Below are 17,155 nucleotides of genomic sequence, written 5' to 3'. Positions count from 1 at the left end.
AAAAAAAAAAAAAAAACGAGATGGAAAACTTGGGTCTGAGATCAAAAGGTTCCTGGAACACTAATCTTGCTGGGTTGGGTTGGTATTAAGGCATTGATTCAAAAAGAGAAGAAAATAAAGTACCAAATATTACAGACTTTATTTTTTTCATAAATATTATCTCTTCTAACTTCTTTGTCTCTTCACCACAACTTGTATGAACACACATACAAACACATTCTCACATACACACACACACACACACACACACACACACAGATCTTCTCTTTCACCTCTAAATCCTGTCACACAATTATTGCTTTGGAGACCTCACCCATTTGTAAGAGACCCTAAGTACCTCATTAACATTTCCAAAAGATTAGCAGTCATTAAGAAAAGGACTGAAATTGGATACGATTTTTTAAATCTTCTGGAATTGTTGGCTATTTGCAAAAACAACTGTAAAACTTATAATAGGTTAGAATTAAATTCCACTATCACCAGAGACATCAAACTCCACATACGAAGATTCCTGAAGTCGTCTATTAAACGTATAACACACTCGTTTTGTTTCGAATAAAAGAGCCAACATGTAACATTTAAAAATGTTAAAGTTTAAATTATTTCATATAATTCTTACATTATTTATTTTCTAATTGGGAAAGTCATATAATGTTATTCTAGAAATAAACACTGAAAAACTCAGCGTTTAAGTAAAAAGTTAAAGTCCCCCCAAGCCCCACTGTGTCAAGAGATAAAACCATCTGGTTTCTGTTTCTCCAATTAGTCTTCCTATACACAGTTGCTTTCTCTCTCCCTTTTCTTTCCCTCCTTGAAATCTGTATCTTGGTGTGTCTTTATAATAGTATCTAAATTCTTAGACTTACACACAGAAGAAACAAGCTGAATGAGAAAGCTCTAGAGAGAGAACCAAAAAGCAGCAAACTACAAAGATATTTAGTGGTCTGATAATAAAAGGCTCTGTCAGTTGGGCCAGGCGGTCCCCAACTGTCAATATATTACCTTTAGAAAGTTTCTGGAAAATATATTTAGTTAAAGAAAGTTAAGGTAATAAGCCAAACTAAACAAAACATCACAAATTCAGAACAAGATAATTGAGGTTTTAGCACCCGGACGGTTCCTGTATGTTTCAATAACATGTAACGTTTAAAGACTATATCAAAGTACTGGAGACTGTTCTAGCCCCTCTGGGCTGCTGGCTTTAGCAAGTGAGCGCCCCTTTAGCGCGTGCTGCATTCCCTAAGTCAGCCCGCCCTCGAGACAAAGCACAATAGCAAGGTTTCAACAACTGAGATAACACTTCCCATGCAAAAGGTGAACAACAACATCTGCTGAAAAGCCAAATAAACTGCAGTAATGGGTTCAGCCACCGGCCTAGAGGACGTCAGAGACGTAGTCCTTGCTTCTCAAAATAAAAACCACAACAGAACAATTGTTTCACTCCAACGCTCTGCATTCTAAACTCTCTTTAGATTAATTAGCGAGAAGACCCGCCAAGCTCTTTAACAGAGAAACGCTGGACTCTGAACAGCCCGGCCCGTGTTTGCGGTCCTCCCAAACTCGAGAACCTGCTGGGGCTGCAGACTGCCGGGCTTTCTTTACTCATAAGATTTAGTTTTAAACTGCATTTTAAAGATTAGACTCCAAGGATCTTTTCAAAGGTTTTTTTGTTTTTTTTAACTGAAAAATTGGTCCTTATTTATTCTCCTTGTGTACCTCCAGTCGTCAGTTACCTTTTATAGCTAAAATTTTACGGCCCAATGTCTCTGGAATCTGTGACTTACTCAGATGCGTTACTGGATAACTCTGATTAGCCTGTCAAACCCTCCAGAGCATGTGGACACTCGGCATTTTAAGTTATGTTCCAAGGAGGTGGAAAGACAAAAATTCTTTTTTTTTTTTTTTCCTTTCTGGCACGGGATTCCTCCACCCACCCAATCCCCCTAAATCTCTTGGGCCTGCCAAAGGCCTGACCTTCCCATCTCTGCAACAGCGGGTGAAGTCTGGAGGAAGGCCCAGCAGATGAAGGCCTCTGTTCAACAAATATTTGCTCACCCCTCTAGCGGGAGGGAAACCGTTTGCTGCACGCCGCCTGCCCTGAGTAACGCTTGGAGCTCTTCAGGAAGCTTGTTCAGCTGGTGGCCAAGAATTAGACACCTACTATCAAGGTAAATATAAAGTCCAAGCCCACAGAGCATTACGGAAAACCGAACGAATTCACCAAACTCCCCACTTTACACGAAAACCAACACGAGTTCCTCGAAATAGAATCTGCGTGGAACTTCCAAACAAACTTACACTCGCCTGCCCTGCTGGACGGTCTTAATCCATTCATCTTAAATTCTAAAACTACCTGACAGACGGCAACGCTTCCCTTTAGTTTTCCCCACTCAGACGACTGCGTCTGCGATTTTCACCCAAGCGTTTCTGGCCGCCTGAATCCCTGGCCCACTCCCCCTCCCAAGAATCCCCTCCCATCGTCCAACCCGCATCTCAGATCCCCGGGATACACACTTGCGAAACTGAAAAGACGAAAGGAAGACCTCCGAGTTGTGTGGTCCGCACGGCTCCGCTCTCTCCCCAGCAGGCCAGGCGTCTAGAGCCGGGGCGGGAGACGCAGCACGGGGTGGCCAGGGCGGCAGGGGACGGGCGGGGGTAGGAACCCGCCTAAGCTAGCTCCCCGAAGCCTTCTGCCCCCGGAGAGCGCGTACGAGCGAGGGCTGGGGCGCGGCCAGGTTGCGCGGGCGTCAAGTTCCCGTTTCCATTTTTTCCTTCGGTAGTGAAATCACAGCTGCTTTTCCAAACCCCTAGGAGAATCCCAGGCGCTCGGCTGCTCTGGCCCGTTTCGGGGGCGAGAGCGGCGCCCTGAGCCGTAGATCGGCCGTGCAGGAAACCCCTGGCCCTCGGGGGCGAGCCGCTGGCGACCGCGGGTGCGGGGCGCGGAGGGTGCGCGCGGAGACCCGGGCCCGGCGGGCGGGCGCGCTGCAGACCGCACAGGGAGCTGGTCAGCCAGACGCACGGCGCTCTCGGGCGGGGCCCTGCCCTTCTCCCCCCCGGTTTCCCTTTCCCTCCTCCGCTTCACCGCCGGCAGCCGGGGGCCGAGCCGCCGCGGGCACTGGCGGCGATCTGCGCCCTAACACCGGCGGCCCTGACCCCCCGGCGGCGGGTGCGCGCGGCCGGGCGGAGATGGCGCGGCGCGGGGGGGCCGTGGGAACCGGGACCTCAGGGACCCCGCGCAGCGGCTGTCAGCTCAAAGGGTGGACACGCCCGCGAAGGCGCCGGACCCGGCAGCGACCCCCGCCCTCCGGGCCCCTCCGCGCCGAGGGGCGACACGCGCGCCGACGCCAGCCGCGGCCCTCGGCGCCGACCGGGCAGCGCGCGCCCGGGGCTGGGCACCTGAGGGCGGGGACTCGCGCTCCCAGCAGAGCGGCGCCCCCCGCCCGAGGCCGCGCGGCGGGCTGGGGAGGGCGCCGACCCGAGCCGCGTCCGGGCTGGAGAAGTTGGGGGGCGAGCGCGGGAAGCTGGGGGCGAGGCGCCGTGGGAGCAGACCGGATGGGCGGTGGGAGTCAGGAGGGGCGAGGGATGCCGGGACTTACCGAGCGGCTCCCTCATGCTGCCCCGCGCCGCCGCCGCCGCCGCCGCCGCCGCCGCCGCCGCCGCCGCTCCGGCCCGCCGGGGACCAGTGCGACCCGCCCCGCTCGCTGCCGCCGCGGCCGAGCATGCCCGGAGCCGCCGGCCGCCCCGCCCACCCAGGCCGCCCCGCCCATCGACCCCGCCCACCCCTCGCTCCGCCCCCAGCCCCTCCCCGCCCGCCAGGCGGCCTACGGGCTCTGATCTCCGGCCGGAGGGCGGCACCCGAGCGGCGGACGCAGAGCCGAGGGCTCAGGCCCCCTCCCACCCCGCCGAAGGCACAGGTGAGCGGGCCACCCTTCCCTCTCTTTCCTGTCCCTTTGGTTTGGGCTGCTTCAACCCTGTGCGAATGTACACACACACACACACACACACACAAATACGTATCCACTCACAGAGAAGCACACACACATATTCACACACACACAGATGCACACACACACATACAGCCACACACAGATTCACACAAACACACTCATGCACACACACTTTCACAAAAACAGGCACGCGGGAAAGGCGTGAAGAGCGGAAGACAGTTGACAACAGTTTAGTGCCTGGGATCGCCTTCTTTAAAAGCAGAGCCCTGGGAGCCTTCGCTGGAGGCTGCCAGGGCCCTGGCAGGTCAGCGGCTCCATCCTGTCTCCCGTCTCTGACAGATGAGGAAACTGAAGCCAGGAGGAGGTGGAGCTCAGCGGGATGAGCATTTACCTGCTTCCAGCCCCCTCCACCTCTCTCGAAACAGTGATCAGGCTGCTGCCAGTTCTGTGGTGGCAAAAGTCCTTGTACTTCGGAGGGCAGAGAAAAGACAAAGCGTTCAACTTTGCTGATGAGTCACAGAGAGGGAGAGGGTATTGGCTAAGTCAGTTTCACTGAGGCAAGGATGGGTGGGCGGAGCAGCCTGGGACCCCTGCAGAACGAATTGGTAGAAAAACGTTCAGCCCCACTATGGATTTCGGGCTGTGCTCGTTGCCATCGTACCAATAATATCTAAAGTCGTTTGTACTCTCACCGCGGGCAGCCCCAGGCTGAGCCCTTCAAATGCATTATTTTCTTTTAATCCTCACCACCGTCCTTTGAGATGGTGGGTCTCGGGGAGGTGCCACAGTTAGCAAATCTCAGAATCTGGCCCAAGACTCTCATTCTGAACCCTCATCGCAAGGAGTGTGCAGTCTACGAGAGAGAAAAAAAAAAAAAGCCAAACACGCCAGTGCTGGGAAAGAAAGAGAATATGATCAAGGGCTGTGTCGTTCCTTATCTGTAGTGCATCCGAGGAAACCAGGACCGGGAGATGGGAGCAGACTGCATGAGCAGGAGCTCAAGGGGCAGACGGCTTGGGTCCTGATCCTGGGCGCTCTGCCACTTTCCAGATGTGTCACTTCACTTCCGTGAGCCTCAATTTCTTGTCTGTTGAGATGGGGACGACGACAGTGCTCACCTCATAGGGAAGCCATGAGAGTTAAGTGAGATAATGCCTTTTTAGCACTTAGCATACTGCTGGCACATGGTAAGAACGCAGAAATGTTAGCTCCTACCGCCAACACCTGTCCTGATAGTGGTCTGTGGGAAGGCTTTGTGGGGAGCGCCCTGAAGGCCTGGTAGGTTGCACTTAGGCAAAGAGGAAGGCGATCATCTCCGGGCTGGGAAAATAAGATGAGAAAAAAACAAAGAAAATAAAATGCAGAGGCTTTTCTGGGAAATCGCAGTTATATACAGCGGTGACATTACTTCTTGTCATAAAAGCATCTCTCAGGGATAGACGGCTTCAATGACACACCACTCCCGTTTGTCCTCAATTTGTCAACACAATGAAATAACTTCTTTGGGGTGTGGAACATCTACATGTGCCCAGCAGTACACATATGCGCACACACGAAGCCAAATGTTCCCGCAGGATCATTTCTCAACCAGCGCATTGAGATCAGGACACGGTTCCCCATAGAACAACGTTATATTGTCGGGTTTCTGGGTCAGCCCCACGGAAACTTCCTAATGTAGCTGAAATGCTGTGTCGTTGCAGCAGAAGACAACATGAAGCAGTGGGAGAAACAAACTCAACTAACTCACATAAAGCTTCTTCAGAAAGAAACGGTGGGAGCAGAAAGGTAGGGCAAAGGCAGCTTTCATTAGAGGGAGGTACTGAGACTGCGATATTGGAGATGCTGGAGAAGATGACTTCATGATTTCCAAGATTCCTGTGGTTTCCTGACACTGCCTCTTTATCATGACAACCTCGTTCAGAGTGTTTGCCTTCCCTCTTTCTTCAGCACAGACACATCACTGGCCCTGCTCTAATCACGGCCATGACTAAGGCCGTTTCAGAAGAACAAGCAGAATGGAAAAAATGAGGATGGGGCAGTGGGAAGCAAGGAAGAAGGTGGGAGACTTTTCTGCAGATTTGGGGATACCGCTGTGAAGAGGGGAGAGGGCAAGATAGAAAAGGTACATGAGTATGAGGGGTGGGTGTCTGAATTATAAACAGAAGAAAACAGAGGTGAACGGGAGCATGGTGTTTCCCCAGATGAAGGTAAAAGCTGGGGAGGGAAATCCATTGTGCCCATTTCCCACACTGGTCACCAGTACATAGACCAGGGGTGGTGGACAGATGTGCGAACCAGCTGTGTATCCATATGCGTATATGTGGTCTTCTGCCTTTTATATATACACGCACATATACGTGTATACGTATGTTTGTTATTGTTTTTAGAAAAAAAAGGCAGGTCTCTGTAACTCAGAAAGCACCTGCATAGGTTTTATTTTGACTGCAAAGAGAACCCCTTTCCTTCCCCCCATCACCTCCCACTCTCAGTTTGGTGTAACCTCACCCCCTCTCTCTCACCTACTTGATTTTGGGAGATTTAAACACAGGAAAAAAAAAATCTATCTACTGCTTATGCAATTGTGAGAAAACAAAAAATGTGGTTTAAAGCAACCCTGAGCGGGACCCGGTGCCAGGATCCAGCCCCGGATGGCCGCACGTCTCCGCCTCTCTCCGAGTCCTGGAGAAGGCATTTCACAGGCTCAGGAAGGAACTGGATTATTGAGTCATCAGGGCAGATGTGCGATGACCAGAGAGAGAATGCTTAACGGCCTTCTTAAGGAAAAAAATAATAAAAAGGACAAAGCCCTTGTTCCTTTGACTTGCTGCTTTTATAAGGACCTAGAAACCTGCCCCCCGCCCCACCGCCGTCCTTGCTTTAGGGCCTCGGTGATGACCCTACCACAAGGTTTCTTTTAACTTACTATTGTTTGATGTTTTTCTCAGTCTGTAAAAACACTACCAGTTCTTGTTTTCTAAAAAGATTAATGTTCTCGATAAGATCTTGAAGTCCCTCTTGTTGGCTTGTTCTAGAAAGTCAGACAATAATAGTTATACAAAAACTAGAAAGGGTTTTATAGCAACAGGTGCTAAGAAAACTTGTTTTTAGACCTCGACATACTTTCTATTAATTCATAATGCTATGCTGCATTATTAGTTTTAACCAAGAACTGCATTATTAGTTTTAACTAAGAACTAGAAATCTGTTTTCCCAAATGTACTCCCTGGACCACTTACTTCCAGATCAACCAGGGGGTTTGCCAGAAAGCCAGATTCCTGGGCCTCATTGGACACAATCAGAATTTCCAGTTGCTACAGTTGAAAGCCTGGAACCTGTACTTTCAGTGAATGCCCAGATAATTCGCATACACTGCAAAGTTTGAGAAGCAGGGAGAGAGCACAAGAAACAGAGCTAGTGTGTCGAGGGCCTAACGGAATGATTGGCACGTAATAAACATTCACAGAACAGCAGCCGTCGTCATCATTACATGATGCTGGCGGAGGCCCTGGGGGAATAAAGTGCATTAGGTGTCTGTTAACTGCAGGCTTAGAAGACTGGGCACCACCCCCAACAGAAATTTTACAACCCTGGGGATTAAGAAAAAGGATGACAAATGTATTTCAGTCCTATACCTTCACTCTAAGGAGATTGAATCTGCATGGTTATTGCATGAGAAAAATGATTTTTCATTGTTTTCTCTTTGTCCACTTTCTCCTCCATCAGGCCACGCACTTGCGGGAAAGCCTCTCGGCCTCCCTCCCGAGCCCTGCCACCTGCCCCCGGAGCAGAGGTGCAGTTCGTTCTGAGCATCCCCCTGCCTGCGGTCTACAAGTCTTTGTCAGATTCATAAGGAAAACGCAATTTTCCTGTCCTCCGGGGAATGACAGTGGCTGGCTGGGAGCACCTGGGACACAGGAGAGACAGATGTGGCTGTAGGAGGACAGTGACATAGGCCAGCACCGCAGTGTCCAGACACAGGCACAGGCACTCTGGCCTCCTCTCCTGACATCTCACACCAGCTGATCGAGAGGCAACCAAAACTGAGTATTTTCTTTAACCCTGTGTGACTTTTAATTTAAAAAATGGGAGGGACTTCCCCGGCGGTCCAGTGGTTAAGACTCTCTGCTTCCGCTGCAGGGGGCACGGGTTTGATCCCTGGTCAGGGAACTAAGATCCCGTAAGCTGAGTGGCACAGCCAAAATAATAAAATAAAGTAAAAAAAAAAAAAAAAAAGGAGATACGTGAACAACTGTGAAACAAGTTGGTTATCAACATTAGTTGCAAAAAAAAAAAAAGCTTCCATCAGGGGAGAGAATAAGATATCAGGCTTTCATTGAGTAGGTGATGGCTAGCATACAAAAAGGACACCAGGGTGGGGAGAGGCAAGGCCTTGCTTTCGTTTCGTGTTCGTTGTGTGCCAGGCACTTGGCTAGGCCTCGACTTAAGCTCTTCCATGGATTTGTTACCAGGGTTGGATGATTCTGAAGGAGTGATTCAAGTCGAATGCTGAAGAGACTATAAATCCCCCATATAAGAAAGCTTTCCACATCTCTGCTTGTTAGCCTTCATAAAACTCCCACAGCATTTGGCCTAAGCTGCTAGGATAGCGTTTATCACGATACACCTGGATTGGCTGTGTCAGCCTACATATCTAGTTCAGCTACTGGATTCTGAGTTCCTGATGGAAGGGATTGGCTCCACCCTGTCCTAACTGTGTTTTCTTAGGTCCCATATTTATCTGTCTGTCAACCATTAATCACAGGGCCAAAGCAGTGGCCTCCGTTGTTTATAACTCTTCTGTGATCTGGAGTCCATGCTGTAAACAGCCTCCTTATCTAACCCTCGCACACCAAGCCGATGTTTTCCATGCCCTAAATCAACCCAGACAACAAGGGACAGCCCTGATGTCCCAGAGCCCACCAGAGTCATTCAAATCAGCCAATCCCAAGCTGTTTCCCAGCCCTGTCTTGCCTTACCCACGGAGACCCCAGTAAAAGCTGTGACCTCTGCTTTCCCATCACTCCTTTCTGGGCCCCCGTGGCCCTGCGTGCCATGGCATGCCTCTCCTTTCTAGGGGATCTGTGAGGGACATTAAACTTTTCTGTCAAAGGCATTGACCTCTCTGAGTTGTCACTCACTCACCTTTATAAATTAAGACCCAGATCAATCCCTCTGTTTACCACACCCAGCACCATAGGGTTGAACTGAATTGTTGAGTATCTCTGAGTGGAAAATGGCCACGTGAACTCACATTGTGCAAATCCTGAGTTATAATTCCTCACCATATGAACAGGGCGGAATCAGTGAGCAGAGGGCTGAGTGCCACTGAAGGAAAAATGACCAACACTTTCAGAAAGTGCCTAGGGTTTCTCAAGGTTTTGGTCTATTGGTTTTCAGTTTGTTTTGAGTTTTATTTCAGCTATTTCCGTGTTCCGTCTTAAACCCAGCCTACTCTTCCTTTATTAGTCGCTTAAGTACCCAGGTGATTGATTGATCCACTATATCACTAGATATAGATATAGATAGATCACATTGCATGCTATTTGGTGTAATCCCACAAAAATTAAATTTTCTAGAAGCAGATAATGTAAAACATGCAAATAAGAGAGTCAAGGAGAATAATTAGTGGTTTGTAGGAAAGCATCTAATAGACACGAAGCGTAAGTCTGAGAAAAGAAAATAAATCATTAGTGAAAGTCAGCTTTTCATCAGCAGTGGTTAAAAAATAACAATAAAAGTCCAAACCCAGTGTCTCATTTGGCTGGGACGATTGTTAGTGAGCTCCTGGGTAACACCTTAACTCCTGCAGTGTTCCTTTTGTCACCCACTGTACCCTGGATAAGTGGAAACTCAGTCCATCGTTCGGGGTCCCCACTGATAAGTCGCCCCCATCTCAGCATCTGCCTGGGCCAGAGCCTCTGTCCCCGCGTGGGAACCCACAGCAAACCTCCCTTGGAGAGGATGAATTGAGCGCAGTTTTCAAGTCAGCAGGGAGCCGTACGTACTTTCTAGTTTTCTCAAACTAGCGAATGCATTAATTCTTTGTCTCAATATTTTTACAGTCTTCGCTATAGTTCTTGATGCCTGGAATGTGTATTAGAACTTTTGCTGAAACCACCAAATACCTGAAGGTTACCATAACTAACTAGTCACAGATGTAGTGTTAAATCCACCCCTATTTTTTTTCCTCTCTACACAGCATACGCTGGAGCCATAATATTATACATTCTTGGAACAGATGCTATTCATAAGCAAAACTAATATCTTTTCCAGAGAACACTGCCTGATTTGTGGTCAGGGCCCACCTGCTTATCAGTGGGCAAATCTACACATGAGGTTATGATGGATTTTACACGTGGACAGGTTAATTTAAAATGTAGAACATTTCCTAGTTACTAATTCTCTGCTGCTAACTCACAATAAATTGTTCCATTATAATTATTAATTTATTTTTATTTATTTCCGCAGCTTTCCTAATGAACTGTAGTATGAACAGGGCACCAGCACATGGAAACAGAGATGGTGACAGAATGAGGAATATAAGGACTAAATATTCTAATGTTGAAGCAATTGCTGGAGGGTAAATCTGACTTTCAGCCATTTGATGTAAAATGTTAAGGTCTTTTTTTAAATTGAAATATAGTTGATTTACAATGTTGTGTTAGTTTCAGGTATACAGCACAGTGATTCAGTTATGTAATACATAGATATATATGTGTGTGTGTGTAATATATATATATATTCTTTTTCAGATTCTTTTCCATTATAGGTTATTATAAGATATTGAATATAGTTCCCTGTGCTATATACTAGGTCCTTGTTGTTTATCTATTTTATATATAGTAGTGTGTATATGTTAATCCTAAACTCTTAATTTACCCCCCGCTTTACCCTTTGATAACTGTAAGCTTGTTTTCTCTGTCCGTGGGTCTATTTCTGTTTTGTAACTAAGTTCACTTGTATTGCTTTTGTTTTTTGTAAGCGTCCACATATAGGCGTTATCACATGATCTTTGTCTGGCTAACTTCACTTAGTATGATAATCTCTAGATTTTAAGGTCTTAATACCTATGTTTAAGGGAATATATTTAAAAGTTAAAAGACAGATAGGTTTTCTTAGATGTAGGTTTGAAAGTTTAATATAAAGAAAATGAGAAGAAGCCCCCCAGATGCCAGTGCATCATTGCTTTGGGAAAACAAAATGCTCTCTTCTTTCTAGTAAAGTTGGCCGACCAGAGGTTAGCATCATAAAAACTTACGTGACATTTAAATTAAAGGCCATGAAACATCTTTAGTGCACAGTTAACTCCCACTGCTACTTAGCAGAGTACATTTATTGAGCCTTCCCACTTTCTAGGTTGTGTGCTACCCTTTGTATTCCACGCTATAGCAGAGACACTATGTTTACTAATATCTCAGAATAAGCACATGCTTCCTGCAGAACCTACACACACAAAGGCCTCCTTCATCACACCAGACTGTAAGCTTCTAAATGACAAGATACCCGATGACAACTACCATTCACAACGGAAACCATTAAGGCTGAAAATGCCACCATCTGATTTTATTAAAGTAATGGGCCGTTTGGAAAAAAAGAAGTGGGTAGCTGTCCTTGGCTAGGAATCCAGAGCTGGGGCTCAGAAAACTGCATTTTACCTAAGTTCCTTGGTTCAAATGAGCAGCAAAGTTTAGGAGCCACGGTTTGCAACATATCCTGGAATTAACTTGCTACTGACAGGTCCTCTTAGTAATGCTTCTTCACTTGCCCTGTAGATCTCGTTACCTACAAAGCCACCGGCTGCCCAGTGTGAGGAGCGAATGCATTCACAGTGACGCGCGTCCCGGTTCCCCTGCTTGTCAGGCGGTGACGTAACTGAGGGTTTGGGTTGGGTCTTCAGGCTGCCATGTATTGATTGTGTGTCTTTGGGGAAATCACTTTGTTCTCTGAGCCTCAGTCTCCCTACAGGATAACAAACCACATTGTGGTTACAAGGATCAAATGAGATCTTTTATGAAACCATTCAGAACGGAGTCAGCATTCCATAAATGTTAGCTGTCATAAATGTCGAAGGCTGCGCTTTCCTGGGGCTCACGTGAGAATGAACGAGAGAGGTGGAAACTCCTGGCCATCACACACTCTCAACAAGAGCTCCCAGTGTCTTCACGTGCTGGGGACTAAATGTACCTGCTGAGCGCAGCCCCTCATTTGTTGAGAACCAAGGGAGAAACTTCTCTCTCTTCAGGAAGACGTCATTTTAGTGCATTTTGCTTTAATGTGCTTCCTAAACATTGTGTTTTTCACAAATGGAAGGTTTGTGGAGCAAGTCTGCATTGAGCAAGTCTGTCGGCGCCATTTTCCCAACAGCATTTGCTGACTTCGTGTCTCTGTGTCACATTTTGGTAATCGTCACAATATTTCTAAATTTTTCATTATTATATTTGTTATGGCGATCTGTGCTCAGTGATCTTTGTTATTACAACTCACTGGAGGCTCAGATGATGGTTAGTATTTTCAATAATAAAACGTTTAATTAATGTATGTACTTTTTTTAGACATAATGCTATTGCACTCTTAAGAGACGTGTAAACATGACTTATATATGCGTTAAGAAACAAAACACTTTGTGTGACTTGCTTTGTTTCTATCTCCAGTTTACTGAGGTGGTCTGGAACTGAACCCACAAGATCTCTGAGGCTTGCCGGTATTCATTTGCTTGCGGTAGGAAAAACGTTACAGAGATATTAGGTGATTAACAGATTGTAGGGACTGTTCCACTTAGCCTCTTAATTGAAAGGCAAGACTGTGATTTCCTTCCTTCCTTCCTGCTCTGCAGACAAGAGAATGGTATCTCAAAGAGCATTGCATTTTTAAGTTAAAACAAAGGTTTTAACTAAAGCTACTGAAATATCATAATGAATTTAGTTAAAAGACTGTGCAAGGCAGGATACTTAGAGCTACCTTGATTCTGCCAGGGATCCCAGATACCACAAGATCCCAAGAGAACACTTTAGTGAGAGGACTGTTACCTACTGTAAAATGTAAAGGAAGGCTCAGAGCTTAATCTGAGCGTCTGGCTCCGTGTGTGTGTGTGTGTGTGTGTGTGTGTGTGTGTGTGTGTGTGAGAGAGAGAGAGAGAGAGAGAGAGAGAGAGAGAGAAGAGGCCAGTAAAAGAACCAGCTTTCAGGATTTAGAAAAGTAGTTTTAACCCAATGACGACAGAATGGAGAAACGTGTTAGAAATCTTGACAAAAATACTGTGGACAAAATAGCTATCTGAGTCTAACTCAAGTGTACTCTGAAGCATCCCTGATGGGGGTCAGTTTGCATGACTCTTCTTTTGGATATTACCCCATAGTGGACCTGTGGCTAGGACATTACTGCACTGACCTTTCACCCTTTTCTTCCAAATTCAGTGGGAGGGCACCAAGCAGGCCACTGGCCAAGATGAACGTAATGTGACCATATTATAAACTCACTGAGGGAATTCCCTGGTTGTCCAGTGGTTAGGACTCCACTCGGTCACTGCCAAGGGCCCGGGTTCAATCCCTGGTCGGGGAACTAAGGTCCCAGAAGCCACTCAGCGCGGCCAAAAACAAGGAAAAGAAAAAACTCACTGAAAGTTTCGGCAATTTCAAGTTCAAGTCCTCTTTGTGTGTCTTGAGCCAGATTCTCTGGCCTGGACATTCCGAAGAGCCAGCCTGGCTCTGTGGCCTGGCTTTTAAACGTTCCCAGGTGGATTGCATCTCACCTCATGTGTGAGTGCATCATAGCAGGGGTAGAGCTGATGGGCACAGCTCCGTGTCCACTCGGACACACAACGGAAGCGATTTCCGGAGACCTGCAGCTGCCGTGATCCCCACAGGGGACAGGAATCCAGAAAGGGCAGAAGTCATGAGAGTCCTTGCAATCCTCAGAACAAGGTTGTGGTGGAAGGTGACAGGGCAGCTGGTGGCTCTGTCAACCCCCCCGGTCCCTGTCCTGTATCCATCCCATCCCGACACACCATGCTTTCAATACCTGCTGTCATAGGAGGCTGACTCCCTTTTTGCCATTTCCCACATCCAACTAACTTTTAAAGGCTTTACTTATTTTATTTAAATCTGGATTTCACAAGCAGGAAATCTCTATAGACTTCTAGGAGCCATCTTCTTCCTTGAGGCAAAAGGCCCTGGAGTCCAGAGTGGACTGGGTCGGCGTGGCCCTCCTCTCTGAAGGAAATAAATGGGCTTTGGGGATGCAGGAGCCAGTGCAAACAGAGTCCCCGCCAATACCAAGAAAAAGCCCACAAAACGGACTGTCACATGCTGCCTTCAATCTGCTTTCAGCAGCCTTCCTCAGGAATAATGTCCTCTCCTCATTAAACCCATTAGCCTGGTGACATTTCACACAGTTTTATCCCAGCTCCAGGGAATGGCCTCATTGATCTAATCTCCCTGTCAGCAGCAGTGACACTGGGCAATTGTTATATAATAAGTGACTAAGGAGAGAAGGTGCCCAAGGTTTGCTCTGACTTTGGTGGGTTTCAAAGCAAAGCTGTCCCCTTAACCCACTCTAGAAACTTACATTTATTCCAGAGAAGAATTCGTGCATCCAATGAAGCCAATGTCACATCAGAAACGCCAAAAACCCTGGCAGAAGCCAACCTGCCAGAACCATGCCATCAGATTATGGAGCAGCTCAGTGGAAAAAGCCAGAGCGAGTGGGAAGGGAAAAGTGCGCTCGAAATTAGGGCGGCGTGTCTTTGTTTCTCTAGTATCTGCTAAAGGGGGAAGACATCCCTTGGAAGAATTAGAGGAAAAAGCAAAGAGCTGTCACGCCTCCGTTTGCCTAGCCTGCCACTCCTGCATCCTCATTTCATGTGAACACGCACTTCCCAGAGCTGTCATTTGTTCTGAATCTTCTCCACTGAGATGACAATTGGAGTTAGCCTGATGCTTCCTGGGGCAAATGTGTTTTCACTTCGAATTTAGCAATATGGTTCACGCAGGCACTTTTGGAGCATTTGGTACCCACCCAGAAATCTGACAGAGTGATTTCTTTCTAGAGTTCGCACGCCTGTGTTTGCATTTTATCAGAATAGCTGCACTGCCCAGGCGGTCCTTGATGGCAGAAACCACAGCTGGGGCTGAGTTTCAAAGTCAGGTCCTCCAAGACTGGGGAGCTCACTCTGCCAGACAGAGAAGCAGGGCTGCCTGTTTCGGCAAGGGACAGCATCCCAGCACTGCCCGGTCATCCCTTCTCTAATTATGCAGTGGGACTGTGAAGGGCCATGTCTGGGGGGTTAAGACAACAGAAGACACACGTGTAACCCTGGGGAGCGTGGCCTTGCTAATCATTAGTCTAAATTGAACTCGGGTGTGATGGGACCGACAGGCGCCTGCCAGCCTCAACTTCCCAGGAATCAAAGTTAGCCTGAGAGCAAAGCCATCATGCTTGTCGAGGATGGAAGGAAACAAAAGATGCACTATAAGCTGGCGAGACCAGCTGCGAAGGCTGAATTGCTCGGGCCCATGTTTTATTCATTTGAGAAGGGTTTCTCGGGGAGAGAAGAAGGGACATTCCCCAGCAGAATTCACTTGCCCAGAATGGCAGGCAGAAAAATGGACATGTATGTGATTGAATTGGGGAAAATGGAGGAAGACATTTGGAATTGCAGAATATTAACCACGCGGCTGCAAGGCACCTGGACTTGTCCGGTGCCACCTGCCTTCAGAGAGCTCCCGGTGGTTCTCTGCGGCGAGGTGACACACAGGTGTGGGCAGAAGGCGGTACCTGGAACTGAGGTGTCTACACCCTTGGCAAGGAATTGAACAAAGAAATGTACTTTTCCATACTTTTTTTTTTTTTTACCATTTTTAAGTATACAATTCATTGACACTAAGTATCAATACATTCACCATCTTGTACAACCACCACTATCCATTTCCAGAACTTTTTCATCAAGGCTAATAGAAATTCTACCTGTTAAACAGTAAGTCCCCGTTCCTCCTCCCTTCAGCCCCTGGTAACCTCTCTTCTATTTTCTGTCTATAAATTTCCCTATTCTACGTACCTCACAGAAGTGGAATCATATACTATTTCTCATTTTGTGTCTGGCTTATTTCACTTAGCGTGACGTCCTCAAGGTTCATCCACGTTGCGGCATGAGTCAGAATGTCCTTCCTTTCTGTGGCTGGATAATATTCCATTGTATGTATATATCACATCTTGTTTCTCCATTTGTCTGTTGTTCCATGGATGGTCGTGTTGTTTCCCCCTTTGGGCAATCGTGAATAATGCTGCTGTGAACATTGGTGAAGGAATATCTGTTTGAGACCCTGCTTTCAATTCTTTTGAGTATGTACCTAGCAGTGGAGTTAAAGATCATGCAGTAGCTCTATGTTTAACTTTTCGAGGAGCTGCCGAACTATTTTTACGCTAGCTGCGCCATTGTACATCCCAGCAGCGATAGATGAAGGTTCTAACTTCTACACATCTTTGCCAACACTTGTTATTTTTTTTTTATGATTGGTCTTTTTCTTAACTAAATTTTATTTATTTATTTTCGGCTGTGTTGGGTCTTCGTTGCTGCGCGCGGGCTTTCTTTAGTTGAGGCAAGCGGGGACTGCTCATGGTTGCGGTGCGCGGGCTTCTCATTGCCACGGCCTCTCTTGTTGCAGAGCACGGGCTCTAGGTGTGCGGGCTTCAGTAGTTGTGGCACACAGCCTCAGTAGTTGTGGCTCGTGGGCTCTAGAGTGCAAGCTCAGTGGCTGTGGTGCACAGGCTTAGTTGCTCTGCGGCATGTGGGTGTTTCCCGGACCAGGGCTCGAACCCGTGTCCCCTGCATTGGCAGGCGGATTCTTGACCGCTGTGCCACCAGGGAAGCCCATGTAATTTTTTATTTTCTTTTTTAAAAATAACCATCCTAATGGGGGTGTGATGTGGTATCTCATTGTAGTTTTGATTTGCATTCCATGTTCTTAATAATTTAGTCACTAAGGACAGGTATGGCTTATCCTTTGAAATTCTAGCAGCTCACCCTGGTCAGCCAAACAGGGTGTGTATGAAGCCTATTTCCTGACAAGTCTCAGAGCTGCCCTGGAGGGGTTTCACCTTGTAACCCTCACAACCGCAGAGCACACAGAGACTGATGGCAATTGTAGGAAGGCAGACTGGATCAGGAAAGGCACTCTGTGCTCCTGGGCCAGATGGCGGGCTTTCTCTTTCTT

The 17,155-nt window shown here is 47.4% G+C and overlaps 1 protein-coding gene and 1 long non-coding RNA gene across 7 annotated transcripts in view; one reads left to right on the top strand and one right to left on the bottom strand.

The window, feature by feature from the left end:
* Positions 1 to 17,155, bottom strand: part of JCAD (junctional cadherin 5 associated) — a 71,731-nt gene that overhangs the window by 33,418 nt on the left and 21,158 nt on the right. For 2 of the 6 annotated variants that reach the window (XM_060291723.2, XM_030832348.3), the window contains exon 1: positions 2,515 to 2,911. The exons of 2 other annotated variants lie outside the window; for them this stretch is intronic. The gene's annotated coding sequence lies outside the window, so the exon portion shown is untranslated. Of the gene's footprint in view, positions 1 to 2,514; positions 2,912 to 3,596; positions 3,709 to 17,155 lie in introns of those variants that run through there. 2 more of the 6 variants (XM_030832347.3, XM_060291735.1) reach the window with 2 other exon arrangements.
* Positions 5,656 to 11,741, top strand: LOC138842505 (uncharacterized). The gene is made up of 4 exons (XR_011377145.1): positions 5,656 to 6,004; positions 7,671 to 7,737; positions 10,416 to 10,527; positions 11,720 to 11,741. It is a non-coding gene; the product is annotated as an uncharacterized lncRNA (long non-coding RNA).

This window comes from Globicephala melas, chromosome 2 (genome assembly GCF_963455315.2).
Source record: "Globicephala melas chromosome 2, mGloMel1.2, whole genome shotgun sequence".
NCBI lineage: Eukaryota > Metazoa > Chordata > Mammalia > Artiodactyla > Delphinidae > Globicephala > Globicephala melas.
This window is presented reverse-complemented; position numbering and strand designations above follow the sequence as displayed.